At 40.2% G+C, this 22,020-nt stretch overlaps 1 long non-coding RNA gene across 1 annotated transcript in view; it reads right to left on the bottom strand.

Annotated features, from left to right (window-relative positions):
* LOC113608080 (uncharacterized) overlaps positions 1-20,616 on the bottom strand; it is a 134,393-nt gene extending 113,777 nt beyond the window's left edge. Inside the window, exon 1 of the long non-coding RNA XR_003428208.1 lies at positions 20,517-20,616. This is a non-coding gene — a long non-coding RNA (uncharacterized LOC113608080). The remainder of the gene's footprint in view (positions 1-20,516) is intronic.
* Positions 20,617-22,020: the final 1,404 nt, after the last annotated feature.

Here is a 22,020-nt window from a genome sequence, read left to right as displayed (position 1 = left end):
TGTGTGTGTGTGTGTGTGTGTGTGTGTGTGTGTGTGTGTGTGTGTGTTTTAGCAGCAACAAAAGAGCTAAAGCTGGGTCATGAGCATCTCAAAGGGACTGTCCATTATATTAGTATCTGCTACCTCACTTTCTGTCTTTTCTGGTCTGGGTTTTTCTTCAAATCTGTGAGTTATTCAAATATCTCTCCAATGACATTTTTTCTTAAGATAACCAGAGTTTGTTTCTGTTATATAACCAAAAGAACCATAACTCATACACTCAAAGCTCACTTTTGCTTCTACTCCCTGAAATAGTTGGATTCTGAAATTTAGAAGAGACCCTTTAGAAGTTTTTAAAAAACAATGACCTCATTCCAGAGCAAGCATTCTTAACCTGGGGGGTTTTAGGTGATCCCTGAGCCTCCTGCAATTATATATGTTGTCTTTTGATGAAATCTATAGCTTTCATCATATTATTAAAGAAGTCTATAACCCATAAAATTCTAACAACTACTGCTCTAAAAACTTATTTCAGTTTTCATTTAGCATAAGGGATAGTAAAATACTTAAATATTTTCTTTTAGTGCAAATTATTTTTTTCTTTGAAGAACAGCTTAATACCTAGTCAACTTGGAGACATTTATTTCAAAACAGAGTTATTCAACATTAGAATGTATCTGCAATAGTTATCATGAAATTTACTTCTCTGGAGGTTCTTAAATCTAGTGTAAGTTGTTTAGTTTAAATTTGTCCTCCTTAAAAAGACTGAGTTGGACATCTTTTGAATATTTAACTCTTTCTAACCCTATATTTTTAAGATTCTGTATTTTGAAAAAAAGGAATGGCATCTAAATACAAAATACTGTATGGTGTCAGAGCTCTGGGCCAGCTGTTATTAAAGAAGGAAGTAAGGGCAAAGAGATTTAACTGTAAGATGTTCAGCTGAGAAGTAGAAGTGGAGACTCTTTCTGCAGTAGAACTATCACATGGGAGGGTAAAGAACTGGGGTGTGTACAGATTCATTGGCAGGAGCTAATACATTCATCCAAATGTTGCACTTGAAAATGTCAACATGATTTTTTTTTTTCATCAAACAGATCTCTTTATTTTCATAAAAGCATTAAACAGATTCAAAAACAATGAGAAGAAAAATAAGAGGGTTTCAATTAGAGAGAAAAACAGAGTGCTGATTCAAATACACAGCTTGGTGGGCTTTGGCGTTATTGCAAATCTGGTGGGATAATTAATTGGAGGGTGTTTCATCTCTAGGCAGCTCTCAGTAGAACTCGGCATCTATCTCAGTGTGCACAGCCGTCTTGTTCAACTAGCTAAGGACAGCACATGAAGAAAACTGCATGTGATTTACACTGCCAAGGGAATTTGGAAGATCAGTATACTTATTCAAATTGGAATTTAGCCCAGACTCTATTTTTGTCAAAGGAAAAAAAGAAAAGAAAACAAGTTTAAGCATTTTAATAAAGGACAAGAACACTGGTTCATTGGGGATATGGCTCAAGTTCTCCAGGCTCTGAAATTTACATTTCATTCTGCATAAAGGTTCAAGTGGTGCTCTTGATATACCAGTATCTTTTTTATTTAAATAAGCAGTTGCTTATCTTGTTGGGTTTTTTAAAAAATATCTGTTTGATAGAACCTGGCTTACAGTCTTGCCCTTGCTCTACCCCACTAAGCAGACCTCTAAAATCTGGAAAGGATGCCAGAGACAACCAAGGAGATAACTGGAGTGTCGTAAGAAGGTGAACTGGTTTTGGACGCCAAGGGGTGGAGGGAGAGTACAGAAGCAAGGCTATCCTCCTTCTCCCCACACAACAAGGAAGATTACCCAGACCTCTTGTTCTCTGATCACCAAACTAGCAAAAGAAGGCAATCAAGGTAGGTTCATTTTCTCCCAGTTAGAATGGGAATCCTTCTGACAACATCAGGTAAGCTGACACCACAGGCGAGAATGATCAAATGGGAGCCCCACCACAAACAAGCAGCTAGAGAAAGCATTATACTCCTTGCCAGGCCTGTAACTCCCCTTTTTCACTGAGATACTGAGGCAGGCCAAGGGATCTGACAGGAGGAACCCAGCTAGCTGGTACCTGGTTGAGGAAGCATCTTTGCTCCCAGGGGCCCAAGATTCTCTAGGGCATAATCCCTAGGGTAGCTGAAACTATATTGACAAAGGAGGAATTACTCTACCCAATATTAAGGTTAACTATCTAGCTATTATAATCAAAACAATGTAATATTGGTAGCATGATAGACAGTAGATCAATGGAATGGAATAGAGAACCCAGAAATAGACCCACACAAGTATGCTTAACTAATTTTTTTCTTTTTTTTTTTTTGCGGTACGCGGGCCTCTCACTGCTGTGGCGTCTCCCATTGCGGAGCACAGGCTCCGGACACGCAGGCTCAGCGGTCATGGCTCACGGGCCCAGCTGCTCCGCGGCATGTGGGATCTTCCCGGGCCGGGGCACAAACCCACGAACCCGTGTCCCCTGCAAAGGCAGGCGGACTCTCAACCACTGCGCCAGCAGGGAAGCCCTGCTTAACTAATTTTTGACCAAGATGCAAAACGCTTTCAATGGAAGAAAGATAGCCTTACAACAAACGGTGCCAGAGCAACTGCACATCCGTAGGCAACAAAAAGGAGGAGGAGAAGAAGAGGAGGAGAAAGACAAGAAAAAAAGAAAAGAAAAAGATAAATGAACCTCAGCCTAAAACTCTTGCCTCAAACAAATTTTAACTCAAAATGGATAACAGATTTAAATTGGAAACATAAAACTATAAAACTTTTAGAAAAAACATAAAATAAACTCCTTGGGATCTTTGGCAAAGAATTCTCATATCTGACATCAAAATCACAATGCATAAAAGGGAAAAACTGGTAAATTGGGCCTAATCAAAATGAAAGACTTTCTCCTCCAAGCATCATATGAAGAGATGAAAGGTCAAACTATACACTGGGAGAAAATATCTGCAAACCACATATCTGACAAAGAACTAGTATTTAAAGTATGTAAATAAGTCTCAAAACTCAACAGTAGAAATTAGAAAATGGGCAAATGACATGAAGAGACATCACCGAAGAGGACAAAGAGATGGCAAATAAACACAACAAAAGTTGTTCAACATCATTAACGATCAGGGAGATGCAAATTAAAACCACAATAAGATATCACTTCATAGTTTCAGAATGGTTAAAATAAAAAATATTGACGACACCAAATGCTGGTGAGGATAAGAAGAAACTAGATCACTCACGTATTGCTGGTGGTAATATAAAATGGTACAGCCACTTTGGCAAACAATTTGGCCGTTCCTCGAAAATGCTAAGCATACAACTGTCATATAATCCAGCACTTGAACCCTTGGGCACTTATCCTAGGAAATGAAAACTTGTATTCACCCAAAAACTTACATGAATGTTCACAGTAGCTTTATTCACAATAGCCAAAAATTGGAGTCAGACCAAATGTACTTCAACAGGTGAGTGATTAAACAAATAAATGCTGCTAGACATACACCTTGGTTATACTATTCAGGAATAAAAAGGAACAAATAACACACAACAACTTGGATAAATTTCCAAGGAATGATATTAAGTGAAAAAAGACAATCCCCAAAAGTTACATACTGTATGATTCCATTTATATAACACCGTAGGAAAGACAACATTTTAGAAATGGAGGACAAATTCATGGTTGACAGGATTTGGAGAGGGGAGCTTGGTTTCATTTTAAAATGGCAACACCAGGTACCCTTATGGTGTTGAAAGTGCCTAGCATCCTGGCTGTGGTAGTGGAAACACAGATCTACACAGAAGATAAAATTGTATAGAACTAAATACACACATGGAGAGTTGAGTACAAGTAAAACTATAGAAATCTGAATAAGGTCGGTGGATTGTGTGAGGGTCAATATCCTAAATGGGACATTACATTACAGCAGAAGACTACATCCTTGAGGGCTTTGGGGTGTGCGGCTTGTTTAGAGTGGTCCTGACTAGCTCTGATCTTCTTGCTTTATTTCTGTGCATGAACAGGGTGGGTAGACAGGCACCAGGCTGACACCAGTAGTGTGTGCCGCTCTCACGAGCAGTGAGCAGTGCAATGCCCAAGCAGGAGCTTGATACCTGGGGTGGTGATGATGATACAAGATGATCATGATAAGGAACCAGCTGAAATGGGGAGATTTGCTTACAGGCTATTTTCAGTCCAATACCTATGTTCCAAACTCCAAGGATTTGAAATGAATCCTCAGTTATTTGAAATCAGTATATTAATCCTAGCTTTCCAAGAGGAAGTGAAATTGCTTCACTAGTGTTCCTTTCCAAGTGACTTTTCCCATCTGTTGTACTTTAATTTGGCTGGAATTTCATGTGTTAAAACACACAGTGGAGACAAGTCAATTATGAGATAACTTGATGCCACATTTAAAGCTCTGTTGAAGTGTGAAATGATTCCCAAGCCTCAGATACAAGGCTGAATAATACAGCACCCAGAATAACTGCTAATCTGTGACGACCTAAAACTAAGGAAGGCTAAGGGGAAGAAAGTTTGATGTTGCAAACTGATTTACTTCAATTCCCCACAAAATTAGACTTCCTTATGTAAATTTTCTAATGAATGAAACAGGGGGAAAAAGCTACATCTTTATAAATCTGCAGTGATTCAAAGTCCTTCCCTCAGCTCTCTCAATAGTCTTCCCCTTTTAATTTTCACCTTCCATCCATTCTCCTCCTCACAATTGCTCGGGGACAATATTTGATTATATTTTAAGGGAAAGAAGACTTCTTTGCTCTTCGAGTACTTCATACATAGACCACACTCTACCAAAGGATGTTGTCACTGGGTAGATACTTGAAGTCTAGTATTATTTTGCTTTCCCTTAACCCTCAAAGTTTGCTATCACATTTCCAGGAGCTTCCCAGCTTCCCCCAGCACCAATCTTCAGTGTCCCCAATGGCAGGTAGGTAGAAACCATGGACTCAGGGTTTCTACATTAAAGTGTTCTCATTACCAAGTCTCTTCTCCCTCAAAAATGAAAACAGAAAGCAACAAGATAGAAGCAAGAATTGATAAATAGTGAGTATTTATACCTTATGTGAAAACAATATCTATTCCATTTGTTATTTAAAATTATAGTGCTCCAAATGTATAGGTGAAATAGGTAAAGATGAAAAAAAATATTTTTAAATTATTGTACTCAAAATGAAAAAACATGCTTTACTCAGGAGTCCAAAACTGGAGAAGCATCTCTATCAGGCAGTAGCAGCAGGGTGGAAATGCAACCAGTACTAGACCCAGGAATCCATAGTTGGTTCCTATAAGCATTCAAATTTATTCAAATTTATACATTTATTCAAAATTTTCAGGAAAGAACAGTCATATGTGGTATAGGAAAATCAATTCCAAAAGTTTAGCACACCTTATAGATTTTAATTTTTTTTAAAAAAGTTAATACATGTTCATTTTTAAATAAATTTGAACAATATAGATATATGTATACCTGTATACATATATACAGCTGCAATGTGTAGTCTATCTACTATGTCTGACAATTAATTTCTTTATTTAATTATAACCTCCCTGTGAAGTAGAATAATTATCATCCTGGATATTCAGGTTTAAAAAAAACAGTAAGGCTAAGGAGGAGATTATGTTACCGAAAGTTTTACAGTAAATTATAAAGCAGGGATGCGATCTTTTGCATCGTGTCTCAGGATCTTAAAACTAGTAACTAGTATGCGACATAAGCCCAGACATAATCATGATTCATAGTGTCATTCCTGATCATTTTTGCCAAAAGGAGGTCATAACTTATAAAGTATTCAGCAACTTTTTTTCACTCACCAATCATAGAAAACCTCGCACATCATTATGCATAAACGTCTTTAATACATTCATTCCTTGTTAACAACTTTTATCCATAACCGAAACTGTGCCACTAAGTGTAAAGTCATTAAATTGCAAAGAAAAATAGAGTTACCATATGATCTAGCAATCCCATTCCTGGGCTAATACCCAGACAAAACTCTAAGTCAAAAAGATACATGCACTCCTATGTTCATAGCAGCACTATTCACAACAGCCAAGACATGGAAACAACCATGTCCAGTGACAGATGAATGGATAAAGAGATGTGGTACATATATATATAATGGAACATTACTCAGCCATTTAATGAAATGACACCACTTGCAGCAAGATGGATGGAACTAGAGATTATCATACTAAGTGAAGTAAGTCAGAAAGAGAAAGACAAATACCATATGATATCACTTACATGTGGAATCTACGACACAAATGAACATATCTACGAAAACAAAAACAGACTTACAGATATAGAGAACAGACTTGTGGTTACCAAGGGGGAAGGGGGTGGGGAGGAAAGGAATGGGAGGCTGGGATTAGCAGATGCAAACTATTATATATAGTATGGATAAACAACAAGGTCCTACTGTATAGCACAGGGAACTATATTCAATATCCTGTGATAAACCATAATGGAAAAGAATATGAAAAGAATATAATATATATATGCGTATAACTGTCACTTTGCTGTACAGCAGAAATTAAACACAATGCCATAAATCAACTATATTTCAATAAGAGTTTTTTAAAAATTCAAAAGAAATATGTATACTAATTTTAATGAGAAAAATTATGATTCCTTTCAACCTAACCTAAGATATCAAAACTATTTTCACAGAGAAAAACATTGACAATAAAACCAAGTTTATATTAGCAATAAAAAAGTTTGAGAGGACACAAAATCAGCTTTTCATAAATGAAGAAAACATAATAATGTCATGAAAGTTTACTGTGAGAAGGAACATATAGTGAACAGTGAGGCAGAAGAGAGGTGCAAGGAAGGCAGTCTAAGGAAGACACAGAGAGGTTACGTAATCAACTTTCAGCCAGGCATTCCATATCGTATGTTAAGTAAACTACCTTAAAGGACTGCAGAATCTTTATTTCCCTCTTCCTCTTCCGTCCTCTTTTATCACACCTATCCTTTGCTCCATGATTAAAGTTTTTCTCACTTTTCTTTCTATAACATTTACTTTGTCAATTTTTTTTTTTTTTGCGGTACGCGGGCCTCTCACTGTTGTGGCCTCTCCCGTTGCGGAGCACAGGCCCCGGATGCGCAGGCTCAGCGGCCATGGCTCACGGGCCCAGCTGCTCCGCGGCATGTGGGATCTTCCCGAACCCGTGTCCCCTGCTCCGCGGCATGTGGGATCTTCCCGAACCCATGTCCCCTGCTCCGCGGCATGTGGGATCTTCCCGAACCCATGTCCCCTGCTCCGCGGCATGTGGGATCTTCCCGAACCCGTGTCCCTTGCATCGGCAGGTAGACTCTCAACCACTGCGCCACCAGGGAAGCCCTACTTTGTCAATTTTTGAGCCATTTGGGCACTCGTGGTTAACTTATAATTCAAAGTAGACTTGAAAGTAAAGGCTAAACACAAGAGTAGGTCAAAACATTTGGAAATAGGAATGCATGTGCATAAAAGCCAAAGTCATAGAAGTTGCTACTCTTTTAACCCTCTTGCTCTGTGTGCCTACAGAAAGGAAGATGTCCTGGGATTAGACAAATCTGACAACAATTCAAATGTGTCCTGCGTATGTATCTCCTCTGCACAGAAATTATTGTGTTGACTAAATTTTAAGCGTGTCCTTGTCTAAAATGATAAAGTCAAAATATTCTTTAGATTATGTTTCTTTTGTAGGTTTTTAGGTGAAAGCATTGTTATAAAAAAAAATAGTCACCCAAAAAGTGGTAATAATTTTCAAAAAGCATTATGGTGAAAAGTCAGTAATTGAACAATCATTTTGTGAAGTAAATCTATAGTTTTGGCAGCTTACAGAATTGTATATGACTAAATTCTGAATTGTTTAACTAGTCCCCATTAATGAATATTTCAGTTAGCACTTATTTCATACTATTACAGACAGTGTTGAAATGAGCATTCTTAAACTTAGTTCTTTCAGGATCTGTATAAGTATTCTTCTAATGTAGATTCCCTGACATGGAATTGCTGAATTGTAAGACAGACATATATAAAATTTTAACACGTCACATCAAATTACTTTCCACAAGGTTTAAGGTAATTTACATTCCCGCCAACAGTATGTGAACCTAATATCTATTTCTCTATAACTTTACTGGTACTGGAAATTATCAATTTTAACAAATTCTGTAGTTCTGATGGGTAAAATTTTTCACTAATTCGTAGTCAGTATAAGCATCATTATCAATTTGATTACCACTTCTATAAATATTCTGCAAGTGTCTTTTCTCCATTTTATTGTTTTGTTTTTGTTGTTGTTATCCATTTATTGGAGCTTACTTATACATTAGGGACATTAACATTTTGTTACTTACATTTCAGTTTGTTTAGATTTGACTTTGTCTATTGTATTCCTTAATACACAATAATTTCAACATATTTTGTAGTTAAATTTGTCATTTTTTTCCCTTTATGGCAGCTGAATTCCTTATCTTGCTTAAATAGGTTTCATACACCATTAGTTTATCACAAACAGTAGCCAAAATTTTTCTACCATGGTTACAATATGTAATTTATGTTAGCTCTATCTAAAAATTGTTTTATTAAGGTATGTGTGATAGACTTCATTAGTGCCCAACAATATCTGATTCTTCTCTCTTGTCTAGGCAACCAGGAAAACGGTACTTCCCAGCCTTCAGGCCGGTAAGAAGCGCTTTATGACTCACTGTGACAAATGGATGTGAGTCGATGTGATGTATGTCACTTCCATGCTGGAATAGAAAACTGGCACTCTGTGATTTCACATCCTTTGCTTCCCTTTTGGTAGCAAGTGTGGAAGCCATGTATTGAAATATCAGAGCCGTAAGACCCAAGCAGCTTGGGTCTATGAGTCGTGTGTGGAAGAAGATAGTTATAGAGATTCACCTGACCTGCAGTGCATTTTGCATGAGCAAGAAATAAACACTTTGTGTTAATCACTGAGACTTTATGGGTGTGTTTTATTACTGTTATATTACTAACATAAGCTCAACGTATCATGACTAACAGAATATGATACAATGCGACTCCAAAATGAACAGATGATAAAAGATTCATAGATAGGTAGATAGATAGACAGATAGATAGATAGATGATAGATAGAATTTTCCTCCAAATTAAGAGATAGTTAAACCCAAATCAATATACCACAAATGTAATGTTGAACAAAACAATGAAGATATAACAGAATGAATATTAAGTGATTTCATTAATATAAAGTTTGAAAACAAAACTAAACTACAGTGTTAGAACAGTGGTTACCTTTAGGAAGGGGAGAGTTTGTCAGGGGACAAGAGAAGAGATTGTGAGATGATAGTATTAATATATTTTTGACATAAGTGATGGTTACATGAGTGTTATCCTATGTTCAGCATGGTTTTAAAACTGAATTTATATGGCATCTTTATTAAATATTCCACAAAATGATTTTTTCACTCGGATGCTGTATGTATGCCAATACACATACATTTAGATTTAGTTCATCCAAAATTTTGTTCTCAAAAATTTTAAAATATTTTATGGCTTTTTGCAGACTTAAGTATTACAGACCAAGTAAAATGCACTTTCCAAGTTTTTTTCTTCACTACGGTCTTTCATATTATGGAAAAAAATGGCACAACTATAGGACAAAATTGCTCTCTTTTCCTTAAAACAGAAGCACAAACACACTTGTATTTCTGTCACTATTGTTCCTGATATAGTCTCACTCACCCATATTAATTATCATTTTAATCAACTGACTTCCTTTTCCTAAAGAAACCCAGGGGATATATAATTGAAGATTATCTGTCACACATCAACATTTTAACAAACTAAAAAAACTCATGAATACACACAGCTCAACTTTTCCTGACATACTTAAACAGTTTTTCTATACTTGCTGCATTGTCTAGAATTATTTCCCCTGGGCTGACTTTTTCTTGTAGTAATAAATATTATATAGCCTTCAATAACTATTTCAGTAAGAGACCACAGTTGTAAACTTTCTCAGTCCATTTATCACCTCTGGAAGAGTCTGACCACAAAGGGAACTCTGAGTAGACAGTTAAATTCCTGTATCATTTTAAAGATCACTGACTTTTGGCATCCATTTTTGCTCATAGGTGGCTTGGCTCAGGTACTGGTTGTGTTACTATATTTTTCTTCCCATCATGCATCTTGGACAAGTCACAGCCCTTGACAGTGAACTGGCTCATTTCTCAGTCTCCTTCCATTGGAGGGAGAACACTACCTTAGCTCCCAACTGTACACCCTGACCCTGGCTCTGGTTCTTTCCTGTCTGTGGAGTGTGTTTGGTCTCCATCACTCTACAGAAGTCAAATGCCTATTTCTGTTCCTGGAAGCTGATACATGCATAGATTCAGCTCTAGTTTCTACTGTGTGTTTCTGTTCTTTTATTTTCCCAAAAAGAATTTAAAATTTGAGTGGGCCACAACCTTCTTATTAAAAAAAAAACAAAACCTTTATCTGTCATTTTCTAATTATTTTTTCCTGGGAGGGATAGTGGGGGGTGTCTGGGGGGTGCAGTGGAATTTAGCTTAATGCAGCTAAAAAGTAAATGTTAAACACCATCTTGACTAGAAAATACCCAGAAGCTTATGACTAAGAACTTCCCACTGTGCCAGAAATAAATTCACGCTAAGCGAATAGATACTTCATTTTGTGAAGCTAAAATTCCAACACCATCCCAGAACCTACACCAGAGCTCTCCTGACAGCGTTAGATTCAAACTCGCTTTCCTGCCATGTTGTTTTCCCCTTTCAGACTTTTGTAGGGTTTGATTACCTGAGATGGACAGTTAACAACGGTAGCTTACTAAAGATTGTTGAGTTTTCTTTTTATAAACAAAAAACTGCTAATTGGTATAATGTTCTACAGCTAATTTTGCAGCTTATTTGGAAAATGTTCATAAATTACACATTTTACCCCGTATATTTTGCAAGTAGTTGAAGTTTTAGGGCACAAATAAAAAACATTCTTCTTTGCCCTTCTTGAATACTGAAGTAATTTGGGAAAAGAGACAAGAATCATGAGAGCAGTTTATTGAAGAGAGGACTGAATTGGAATCATAGATTGATCTATATCTGCAATCAAATTACCTAAAACATCGAATCCCCACTGAGCTTGCCAAACCCAAGTCTCAGATACCCCCCTGCCATGGAAGAGTGTGTCCTGGTAATCAGAGAATTGGCTGCAGAGTCTGTGGGCATCTTGAAGACAGGACACACACTGACCTTGACACACTTACCTCTGATGAGAAAGCCCAGCCTTGACTGAGGTACCCACACTCCACTCCTTCTCTCAAACTCACCAACCAGCTAGGTCCATCTTCCCCAAGGGAAGAGAATACAGCGGGTGGGGAGAAAGGGGGTGGAAGGAAAGAAATCTAGGTTGAGTGTCCTCAGAAGCAGATCCTGAGGCAGAATTTGAGTACAAACAATTAATGCTTCCCGGAAAATGATGGAAGGAAACACTGGCAGTGGAGTGAGAAAGTGAGACCTAACAGGGAAGGAAGCCAATGTAGGGCATCAGTGGGCAGGTTACTCCTGTGGATGTGGGGGCTCCATCCCGCTGGGGACCCTGAGATACTGAGTAGAGCACGTCTTCAAGTTGTCCCACCCACGAGCACAAGCAGCTGAGGTCATCCCATCAACCCTTTCCGTCATTAGAGGAGAGCTCTGCTGGAGGCGATAACTCCTCAGTCGTTCTTGGGTACCCCATTCAGGTAAGCAGGCTCCTGGGACCAGAGGAAGCCCTCAGGTGCAGAAAAAAAGCAGTAGTATTGACACTGATGGGAACAGGAGGTCTTACGGGGATGTGGGTGGGGTACTGACGGTTTCGTCCATGCACAAGCAGCTCCCCCTGGTAATTCTCAAAAGGCGAACTTCCTACTTAAGGGGCCGTGATAGTGCAACAAGATCATAAGTACGACTCACAATTTCTGTGGGTCAGAAATTTGGGAGCAGTTTAGCTGGGTGATTCCAGCTCAGGCTGTCTCACGAGGTTGCAGTCAAGATGTTGGTTTGGGCTGCAGCACGTGAAGGCTTGACTCGGGATGGAGGAGCCATGTTCAGGGCGGCTCGCTCAGGTGGCTGTTGTCAGGTAGCTTAGATCCTTGCCACGTGGACCTCTCTGGAGGGTTGTGTGAGTGTCCTCACAATATAGAAGCGGGTTTCCCCGAGCAAGTGATCCAAGGAAGAAAAAGAAGGCAAGCAGGAAGCCACAATGCCTACTTATGACCTTATCTTGGAATTCTCACATCATCACTTCTTTTTATTCTATTTTCTAGAAACAAGTCAATAAGTCCAGCCCACTCCCAAGGGTAAGGGAATTAGGTTCCACTTCTCAAAGGGAGGAGTATACAAGAGTTTATAGATATATTTTTAAACTGCAAGAGGCCCCAAGCATCCCTATACTCTAAAGTGAGGTGCTAGACCTCACTTGCAACTTTTATAAGAGATTACAATGGAAAGGTCCAGAGAAAATATTTGGAGCTTGTTGTTATGTTCCCTAAGTCCTCCCAACATGGGAAAAGGGATGAACGCCCCTGTGTTTTAAGCCCAAGTGAAAAGAGTTTTATGGAGACTTTTAGGAGAGCTTGACACGTGTGTCCTGGAATATAAAATCTAAATTCTGAGATACAAAAGGGACCTCGGACTTTCACAACTGTTATAACAAAACTAAGGCACTATAATTTTGCAGATATATGACATTCTATAGTTGCCAAAGTCTGGTGTCTACTTTAGAACAGAAAACTTTCTCATGCTCACAGATGATGTCTAGGTGTTATGATACTTAGTTTCTATTCCAATTGCTTTCTTATACTTCAGGTGTGACTTTGGCTAACCTTCCCCTATTGTACCAGCCACTCAGGATTATAGTTACTGTAATAAAAACTGAAAAAAAATCTATTAAAGCTACTTGAATGTACTATTAAAAATAAGAGTTTGTTCTTAAAAAAAAAAAAATCTGAGCTATGCTTGAAAAGACTAAAGCCAGAGGCAGTGTGCATAAGCCCCAGGGAGCAGAACGAGGGGCTCAAGCCTCAATCAGAGCTAGCTTCCCCTCCCTGAAGCAGGGCAAAGTACTCAACTGCGACTCCAGGGACAGAGCCGGAAGGCACAGCTGACTGCCAGATGACAGGTGACAGGCATTTCCCATTTCTAGGGAGTTCCGGTCAAGGTCTCCAGAGGGAGGATCTCCAAAGACTCCCAAACAAACATCCCCCAAGAGAGCTTCAAACATCTAGTGGTGGCCAGAGGTCACCAGACTAGATGACAACTGTACCAGCTTCTAACCCTTCACCCCTAGCCCCATTGATCTATCTCCAATCTCAGTGGACTTTAAATGACAGCAACTAGCAAGTGAGAGGGCTCCCAGGCTCTCACCCGCCCCTCTGGTCTCCCAGGCCTGGGTGAGGCCCAAACTCGTGGAAGGAAGATGCTTTAAGTTGTCCGAATGTTCAGAGTTTGTATTATACCGTGGACTGGAACTATGTCATGATTAGACTGGACAAGGCTCTTGAATGCCAAACCAGGGAATGTTTGTTAGTGTCCAAGACCTCACCAAAGCCCCCCCACCGCCACACCCCAGGATAGAAGAACTTTTTCCTTCCACTTTTACCTAAAAGTTTCCACATTCACCTAAAAACTCCGTTGCATTAAATAAATCAGTTGTATTTGGAATGTTAGCTGGGAGAGAACCGATTCCTTAGAGTTATGAAGCAGATCATTCTGAACTGACTCATAAAGACACATTGCTTTGCCCCAACCATTAAGAGAAACTCTATGTTATTAATTCTAGTTTGACTATGGAGAAGCTGAAAATGAGAAAGGAAATAGTCTTGGTTGTGTAGGAAAATTGGTCAGCTGCCAGCCCGGAGATACAGTTCCGGAGGGCCAAGCTCATCCTACCAGAGACCGATTTTCCTTCTTAAAAAATTGGCTCTTCTCAGCCATGCAACTGCCCCACCCTTCACTGCCTGAATTTCAGCCATTTACAATCCCACTGAATTTTAATTCCATCCTTCACTTTTCTGTCGGTTCCCCGATTGCTTGCACTCACTTGAGAAGCCAAGTCCACTCCCACATATATGGGAAATTAGAAACTTTCCAGAACAGGTCTGAGAAAGATACTGCTCCTGGTCTCAAGAAGGCCACTGTCTAGTTCAGGTGGGAGACTGGACTTGCCTAGCCTCCCCGAATGTGTATTCTTGCCCCTGCAAGAATCCCATCTCTTTGATGGGTTTGTGTACTGCCCCCCAAACACCCCTTGGTCCTGTGTTTCCACCACCCCGAGCACCCCAAGTTCCATGTGCTCTGTGGGCTCAGCAAGGGCTTCTGGCCGACTGACTCCCTGAAATGCAGGCAGCAGCATCCTCATCTTTTGTTAATCAGTTATGAGACATCAAATTCTTCCCCTGTCTCCCACTGTGTCCTGGTCCTGTCCTACTGCCCTTACCCTCCAAGGGAAAAGGGAGGATTTTACCAGACCAGGACCAACCGTAAACACTTTTGGGCTTTTTCCCTTCAGCGTTAGCTACCTGACCCATCTCTTTAAGCCCGTCTTTGCAGCCTTCCACACCTGGTTTTGGGACTGCCTTTATTGTACGGTCTACTATCAATATAATTCATTAATCACAGCATTTTAGCATATTGGTCATAAAGTCGGCCCTTCTCAGACGTCATTCATTCATCCATTCACTCATTCATTCATCAAACGCTTCTGAGTTCCTATTTTGTATAAGGTCATGTCCTACAAGCTGGGAAGTTAAGGCTGGGGCAGTGGCTCCAAGCCTTAGCTGGTCCTTGTAGTCAGTTGAGGATCTTAAAACTACAGATGCCCTGGCTCCACTCCCCAGAGATTCTGATTCAAGTATTCCAGGGTCTGAGCATCAGTGATTTTTAAAAGCTCCCTGGGTGATTCTAAAGTACAGCCAGGACTGAGAACCGTGAGAAAACAAGAGCATAAATAACGTGGACCAAAATTAAATGGCAAGGATTCCGTAAAAGATCCAGATGGTACTCTGGGGACCCACGTCCTTCCCTGAAGGAACACTGTCGGTCCCGCGATCTCTGCTCAACCCAGCCACACTTTAGCCACAGCTCGAGCGAGAGATGTGTCACATCCATCGCAAGCTGAGCAAAGGGAAGATGACAGTATCATTAACTTTTTCTCAGCTGAACAATAGCGATGCCACCTTCCTCTAGTGAAAGTGCACGGTGGTATGGGAAATTTTGTACTGCTAGGCCCACCCAAGTTCTGGGGTCATAAAACTAAAAGACGATTTAGAGGCAAGACTGAATACCTCTGATATTCTTATGGCCAGGTGAGGGCAACAGCTTACACTTCTAGGGAGATCACTGCGATCGACAGAAGTGACAAGCAGTTTGTCGCGACTGGAGAAAAGGGAAAGAAAGATATGAAGCGGAGTTAAAGGCAAGAGAAGAAATGGGACCTAATGAAACTTAAAAGCTTTTGCACAGCAAAGGAAACCATAAACAAGACCAAATGACAACCCTCAGAATGGGAGAAAATACGTGCAAATGAAGCAACTGACAAAGGATTAATCTCTAAAACATACAAGCAATTCATGCAGCTCAATATCAAAAAACAAACAACCCAATCCAAAAATGGGCAGAAGACCTCAATAGACATTTCTCCAAAGAAGATATACAGACTGCCAACAAACACATGAAAAGATGCTCAACATCACTAACCATTAGAGAAATGCAAATCAAAACTACAATGAGATATCATCTCACACCGGTCAGAATGGCCATCATCAAAAAATCTAGAAACAATAAATGCTGGAGAGGGTGTGGAGAAAAGGGAACACTCTTGCACTGTTGGTGGGAATGTAAATTGACACAGCCACTATGGAGAACAGTATGGAGGTGCCTTAAAAAACTAAAAATAGAACTACCATATGACCCAGCGATCCCACTACTGGGCATATACCCTGAGAAAACCATAATTCAAAAAGAGTCATGTACCAAGATGTTCATTGCTGCTCTATTTACAATAGCCAGGACATGGAAGCAACCTAAGTGTGCATCAACAGATGAATGGATAAAGAAGATGTGGCACATATATACAATGGAATATTACTCAGCCATAAAAAGAAATGAAATTGAGTTATTTCTAGTGAGGTGGATGGACCTAGAGTCTGTCATACAGAGTGAAGTAAGTCAGAAACAGAAAAACAAATACTGGATGCTAACACATATATATGGAATCTAAGAAAAAAAAAAGGTCATGAAGAACCTAGGGGCAAGACGGGAATAAAGACACAGACCTACTAGAGAATGGACTTGAGGATATGGGGAGGGGGAAGGGTAAGCTGGGACAAAGTGAGAGAGTGGCATGGACATATACACACTACCAAACGTAAGGTAGATAGCTAGTGGGAAGCAGCCGCATAGCACAGGGAGATCAGCTCGGTGCTTTGTGACCACCTAGAGGGGTGGGATAGGGAGGGTGGGAGGGAGACGCAAGAGGGAAGAGATATGGGAACATATGTATATGTATAACTGATTAATTTTTTTATAGGGCAGAAACTAACACACCATTGTAAAGCAATTATACTCCAATAAAGATGTTACAAAAAAAAATAAAAAGAGTCATGTACCACAATGTTCACTGCAGCTGTATTTACAATAGCCAGGACATGGAAGCAACCTAAGTGTCCATCAACAGAGGAATGGATAAAGAAGATGTGGCACATATATACAATGGAATATTACTCAGCTATAAAAAGGAATGAAACTGAGTTATTTGTAGTGAGGTGGATGGACCTAGAGACTGTCATACAGAGTGAAGTAAGTCAGAAAGAGAAAAACAAATACCGTATGCTAACACATATATATGGAATCTAACGGAAAAAAATGGTTCTGAAGAACCTAGGGGCAGGACAGGAATAAAGACGCAGACATAGAGAATGGACTTGAGGACACAGGGAGGGGAAGTGTAAGCTGGGACGAAGTGAGAGAGTGGCATGGACATACATACACTACCAAACGTAAAATAGATAGCTAGTGGGAAGCAGCCGCATAGCACAGGGAGATCAGCTCGGTGCTTTGTGACGACCTAGAGGGGTGGAATAGGGAGGGTGGGAGAGAGGGAGACGCAAGAGGGAAGAGATATGGGAACATGTGTATATGTATAGCTGATTCACTTTGTTATAAAGCAGAAACTAACACACCACTGTAAAGCAATTATACTCTAATAAAGATGTTAAAAAAAAAAAAAAGGCAAGAGAAGGCTGTAATCTCGCCCCCTCAGGTTCCCCCAGACACTAAGAAATCCTGCCTGACCCATTCTCTGCTCTGTCAGAGGGAGGCCTGGCCCGTCCATCCCTCAGTGTACAGGCTTAAGGCAAGAACCCGAGCCACATGGGGAAACTACTGAGAATGACCCCTTCCTCCCACGGAAGCTGTCTACTGACAAATGCTCCAGTGGATGCTTTGTGCTGCGGGGTGAAGGTTCATTGCTTCTCTTTCTCTGCAGAAAATTCCCTTCTCGTGCACAGTGAGAAAATACTAAAGGTGGCGAAAGCCTGGGGCAAGGAGATGTCAGCGAGAGAGCCGTTTTCCTGTCTGTCCATCAGGTGGCGCCTCCGACAAAGCGCGGGCAGGAGGCAGCCCCGGGATGATTACGCAACGCCGAGAGCGCACGGTCAGGCCGGGTGACCACCCCGCCTGCCGGTGCTGACAGTCCAGAGAGAGAGGCGCATTTGGGGCCCAAGCCTCCCATTTCCCCAGAGGGGAGATGGGCTCTCAGGACTCTTCCTCCTTCCCGTGAAACCCTGGAAACGGCTCAGTAGCTCTTCTTGTTGACTGGCTGCTGCGTACAGATGTCAGCTGCCTGTGAACCGGTGACGCTAGCTCAGTGCTCCTGTTTGTTTTCCAAAGAGGGCTGTCCTGATTTTTCTTTTCTTTTCTTTTTTTTTTTTTAGACCAAACGATAATAGTTATAATAGGCACCTTTCCCTGAGCAGCTCCTATGTGCCCTCACCGTGCACTGTGCAGCAATTTCCTGCTCTGCGTTTTCTATCCCCTCATCCTGCAGCCAGGGGTCCGACCAGCGCCTTACTTCATGCCTTGCTGCTGCGTTAAATACAGCTTGTTTTTAAAAGGGCGAGAGGGAGGAAGGAAATATATCCCTTCCCAAATGTACTGATCAGGGAGCTTGAGTTTCGAGAAGGAACAGGAAACTGAATAGCGTTTGATTTCCCTCTTTTGAAATCGGCTGCATCTTGCTGCTATCTTACCATTTAAGGTGTGTGTGTGTTTGTGTGTGTGTTTGTATGCGTGTATTTTGTTTTTAACTTCCCTCCGATGTGTCCACTATCTTTTCTGATACCGTATTATAAAGAAAGGTACTGGTTAAAAGGGAGAGAAAGGTATTGTGTAGTTCCTTCTGGTCGGGAACTAGAACTAACTTTTTGACCTCTTTCCTTTCTTAATTATGTCATAAAGGAAAACCATGAAATTACTTTTAAAAGAAAAATACGTAAGAGGTCAAAACTAAGCTTACTTTGTTGAAAACATGTTAATTGTAGAAAATTTGGAAAATATAGATCTAGAAAAAAAGGGAATAAAATTCACCCATAATCACTTAACCTAGAGATAAATGCTGTCATTTAATTTAATATGTGAACTAATGACCTTTTTTTCCTAACGTTGTATATGCCATCCTACAAAGCATTATGACATTAAACGTAACTGTTAAAAATCTATTGTTTTCCTCATTTAATATATTGTGATCATTTTAATATGTGCATAATATTCTTTATCATATATAAATATAGCACAATATATTCAGTTAATCCCATAGGGATCAACATTAAAGCTATTTCCATTTTTTATAATAGTACATATCACTGGGATAATAATCTTTATATACATTTGTATTTCCTTAGGAAAAATCCTAGAAGAGAAATTGAAGGTCAGTGGATATTTTAAGATACTCAGTTAGTGTGTTTGCAAATGCCCTTCTGGAAACGTGGTGCCAATTTGTATTTTCACCATTATGAGCCAACACGGGTGTCGCTCCTTTTTGTATGCTTTGCCAGTTTTACAGGTTACAGGTAGTATATCATTGTTTTTCTAATTTGTATTCCTCTGCCACTTTCTTTTGAACTTCTCAGATTTCCTTTAAGGACCTTTCCAACAGGCTTAGATTCTGATGGAAGCAATAAAAGAATGTGTAGCAGCCAAAGAAACAAGGAACATGCAGTGGGAGACACTGGCATTTAAGACATCTGAGACTTGAGGGAACAATGACCTTGAATGCTTTTATAGAGCCTCAGGACACTTAGTGGGAAAGATTCACAGCCAAGAAAATCAGAGAGGGATTGTGCCTGGGGATACAGGTTGGGATAATTCTTAAATTTGATTATTCAACTTTAATAACTAAAAACCCACTGTGGTCAGAAAGACTAAACACAAGAATTCTGGTGATTTTTGCTTCTAAGCTGCCTCACAATAGGCAAGATTGTAGCAGTGGGGAAAGCGATGACCTTTGAGAAGTCTTTCTGCACCTTGAGACTCAGATTTTATAACTGGTTTGTACACCCAGGTATACTCGTGTCATCTTGTGGTGTGCATAGCTGGGTGTGCATGTCTTCATAGATCTCATCCCTCCTTATTTTAACTGAGTGTGAAAGAGACAGGAGCCCGTGCTAGGAAAGAGAGGGACAATTAAGAAATAGCTCTGCTTTGGGGAAGCAAGCTAATTTACTGAACCACTGATTTACACTGAAAAACAATTTGCCCAAAACAATTTGCCAAATGCCCAATTTGCAAAATTTGGGGGAATGTTTAAAAAGTTTTAGTTTCATCATCGTCCTGTGCTTTCCCTTGCCCCGTCTCAGAGGTTTGCCCAGGCTCCTTTGTTAGAGAGGCAGGGTCAAGTTCAGAGGCAGGAGCGAGGAGAGGCAGAGGTAGCGGCAGGAACTATACTAAAACTTATAAACAAAACCCTCATGAGTCAGGAAATTGGTCATTCATGAAGTTAATTTTAGTAAACTGGCTTTCAACAAACTGGCCCAGAGCCCTGCTTTAGCACCTTCTTCTGGAAATAACTCCTTTTCCTTCTCCAGTCCAAAGCTGTACTTCACCTAGACCTTCAGATTGTGCCATTCCTAAGTAAAACACCAACACTCACCACTTGCTATGGGACTTAAAGATTTAACTGTTAGCTGCCTAAATGTTAACGTGGAATCCTAGAGGATCTTTAATAATATTTAATAATACATTCAAAGTCCACAAGATGATAGTGATTTGGAAATAACTTCTCTCACCTATTCCAACCTGCCCTCTAGCTCCGTCCATGGTCATAGGGCATTCGTGAGCCCCATTTTTGGATAGAGAACACCCCCAATCTTCGACCTGCATACCCTTTCCCGCAGCCCCTTTACAGCCTTTCAAAAACAAATGAGTAAATAGCAATCACGGCTGTCTCCACTTACCTCTGCCCCTGGGTGAGTTACTAGGTGTTTGATCCACTGCTGGACAGAGGCCTTTGAAAGCTGGGAGACTGGCAAAGGCGGCGGGTCCCTTGAAGTGATCTGGCCTATAGAACAGAGACAAAGGAATAAGCAGATATTTTGCACTAAGATGAGCTTCCTGCCAGTTTTCTCATGAATTTTTCCTAAGATAGAAGTGCATCTACTTTTCAGACTGATTACATTTTAAAAGCCCTCTTCTACCATCATAGCTTGATAGATGCTAGACTCTACGGAAGATTAAAGATGACAGGGATGGTGAGAAGGGTGAATCTCAGATAAAAGCTGTCCCCACACACACTGGGGCATAGCAAATATTGGTTACACCCACATTTTTGCAGTGCAACATTATGGTCTCCGTTTGGGAAATGTAAAGTTGGTTAAAGTTACAGTGTTCAGAGGCATAAAAATATATGTGTAAAAACCTCAATAAAAAGTGTTATGTGTAGGGTGCCAAAATGGTCATGAACTTGACTGGGATGCCAAGGATATTGGCAGACGTGGCAGAAGAAGCAAGTGAGTTGCGTGCCAAAATGATTAAGGAAGATGGAAGAGTGAACTGAAAAAGTGTCAAGGGTGCATTAATGTATGGACTGAAGTGTAAAAGAGGAGATATAATTGACTAATGGATGCAGGACACTTTCATCTGTCATGTTGGAAATCTAGCAGGTGCCTATTTAAAGTCAACCCTATAGCATTCTAGAGCTGGGGATAATTTATCTGCAGGTTCAAACCAGATTTGCTCTGGACCAAGCATGAAAACATAGTAAATATGTAGCCTTTTATAGAATCTTATCGCTCTAGATACAGGTATAGGTAGATATTTGTGAACTGAGGCAGATCATAACATAATAAAGAGTAAACTATTTGTGTTTTTTCTTTTTTGATCCTCATTCTGCCCAACAGAGGAACCAATTTCATACTTTACCAAATGCAGTGTCACCTCAGATCTATGAACCATTTTATTTCAAACACAACTTACTATGACAATTCTGTCTACTGCTTGGTTGGGAAAAGGCCTTTCCATATCTCACTCACTGCAGAACAATCCGATTTTCTTGTAATATCCATCTGGTTTTTATATCTATCTCTTGAAATCTTAGGGCTGTTAGAATTAGATCAGAAATAATCCATGTAGAATGGAGCTGAGATTCATGTCACTGACAACTAGAAAGAGAGAGAGAAGCTAATAGCATCACAGGGACAGAATGGACTCCCTTACAGATCTCTGGAAGTCTAGCACCTTATGTTTCCTGAACCATTCACTGCAAGGCTAACTCTGAGGTCCTGGATGGCAGTCACCTTCAGCCTGAGCAGCAGGGCTCCTGACCGTCTCTGATATAGGCCACGTGGCTAGTCTCTCTTTGGAATCACCAGAATAGCTGGATTGGTTATACTGTGTCATTTCAGAACACCCACCTCAACCCTCACCCTGTTTATTTATTGACACTAGGGATTCTTTTTTTAT

The sequence above is a fragment of the Aethalodelphis obliquidens genome, unplaced genomic scaffold (genome assembly GCF_003676395.1).
Source record: "Aethalodelphis obliquidens isolate GAN/ISIS:26980383/991018 unplaced genomic scaffold, ASM367639v1 scaffold3, whole genome shotgun sequence".
NCBI lineage: Eukaryota > Metazoa > Chordata > Mammalia > Artiodactyla > Delphinidae > Aethalodelphis > Aethalodelphis obliquidens.
Note: the sequence above shows the minus strand (reverse complement) of the source record. Positions and strands in the feature narration are given on the sequence as shown.